Genomic DNA, 1,773 nt, shown 5'->3' with positions numbered 1-1,773 from the left:
GTGGGACACATCTCAAGCAAGAAACTCATAGGTAACCGGAGTATATGTCGGTCCTCTCCATTCGAATACCTTGCTCCATTGCGGTTGTCTTAGCAACTGATTTACCATGTCTTCAAACCCAAATTCCCTTAGCACACTCGGATCAAAGTATTTCACTCCAATTAAATTCTCTGACTTATACATATCCACAAGCGCCAATTGTTCATGAGTTAAGCCTCGAAGTACCCTTCTTTCTCTTGCATTAGGTTCAACTTGTGGTGGTGGAGGTGGTGGTTTTGCTCTTGCCATTGTTTGGCTTGTGTATGCTTCCTCATAATTCCATTTCAAGGCTTGCTCTTTGGTTCTTTCCATTTTCTAAAAGAAGCGGTAAAGTGCATGAAAAATAAGGAAATGTAAGTCTGTACTCCACGCATAGGGAACCTAATGTTTTAGTGGGACACATCTCAAGCAAGAAACTCATAGGTAACCGGAGTATATGTCAGTCCTCTCTATTCGAATACTTTGCTCCATTGCGGTTGTCTTAGCAACCGATTTACCATGTCTTCAAACCCAAATTCCCTTAGCACACTCGGATCAAAGTATTTCACTCAAATTAAATTCTCTGACTTATACATATCCACAAGCGCCAATTGTTCATGAGTTAAGCCTCGAAGTACCCTTCTTTCTCTTGCATTAGGTTCAACTTGTGGTGGTGGAGGTGGTGGTTTTGCTCTTGCCATTGTTTGGCTTGTGTATGCTTCCTCATAATTCCATTTCAAGGCTTGCTCTTTGGTTCTTTCCATTTTCTAAAAGAAGCGGTAAAGTGCATGAAAAATAAGGAAATGTAAGTCTGTACTCCACGCATAGGGAACCTAATGTTTTAGTGGGACACATCTCAAGCAAGAAACTCATAGGTAACCGGAGTATATGTCGGTCCTCTCCATTCGAATACTTTGCTCTATTGCGGTTGTCTTAGCAACCGATTTACCATTTCTTCAAATCCAAATTCCCTTAGCACACTCGGATCAAAGTATTTCACTCCAATTAAATTCTCTGACCTATACATATCCACAAGCGCCAATTGTTCATGAGTTAAGCCTCGGAGGACCCTTCTTCCTCTTGCATTAGGTTCAACTTGTGGTGGTGGAGGTGGTGGTTCTGCTCTTGCCATTGTTCGGCTTGTGCTTGCTTCCTCATAATTCCTTTTCAATGCTTGCTCTTAGGTTCTTCCCATTTCCTAAAAAAAGCGGTAAAAGTGCATGAAAAATAAGGAAATGTAAGTCTGTACTCCACGCATAGGGAACCTAATGTTTTAGTGGGACACATCTCAAGCAAGAAACTCATAGGTAACCGGAGTATATGTCGGTCCTCTCCATTCGAATACCTTGCTCCATTGCGGTTGTCTTAGCAACCGATTTACCATGTCTTCAAACCCAAATTCCCTTAGCACACTCGGATCAAAGTATTTCACTCCAATTAAATTCTCTGACTTATACATATCCACAAGCGCCAATTGTTCATGAGTTAAGCCTCGAAGGACCCTTCTTCCTCTTGCATTAGGTTCAACTTGTGGTGGTAGAGGTGGTGGTTCTGCTCTTGCCATTTTTCGGCTTGTGCTTCTTCCACATAATTCCTTTTCAAGGCTTGCTCTTAGTTTCTTCCCATTTTCTAAAAGAAGCGGTAAAGTGCATGAAAACTAAGGAAATGTAAGTCTGTACTCCACGCATAGGGAACCTAATGTTTTAGTGGGACACATCTCAAGCAAGAAACTCATAGGTAACCGGAGTATATGTC

The sequence above is a fragment of the Ipomoea triloba genome, chromosome 16 (assembly GCF_003576645.1).
Source record: "Ipomoea triloba cultivar NCNSP0323 chromosome 16, ASM357664v1".
In the NCBI taxonomy this organism is placed as follows: Eukaryota; Viridiplantae; Streptophyta; class Magnoliopsida; order Solanales; family Convolvulaceae; genus Ipomoea; species Ipomoea triloba.
Note: the sequence above shows the minus strand (reverse complement) of the source record.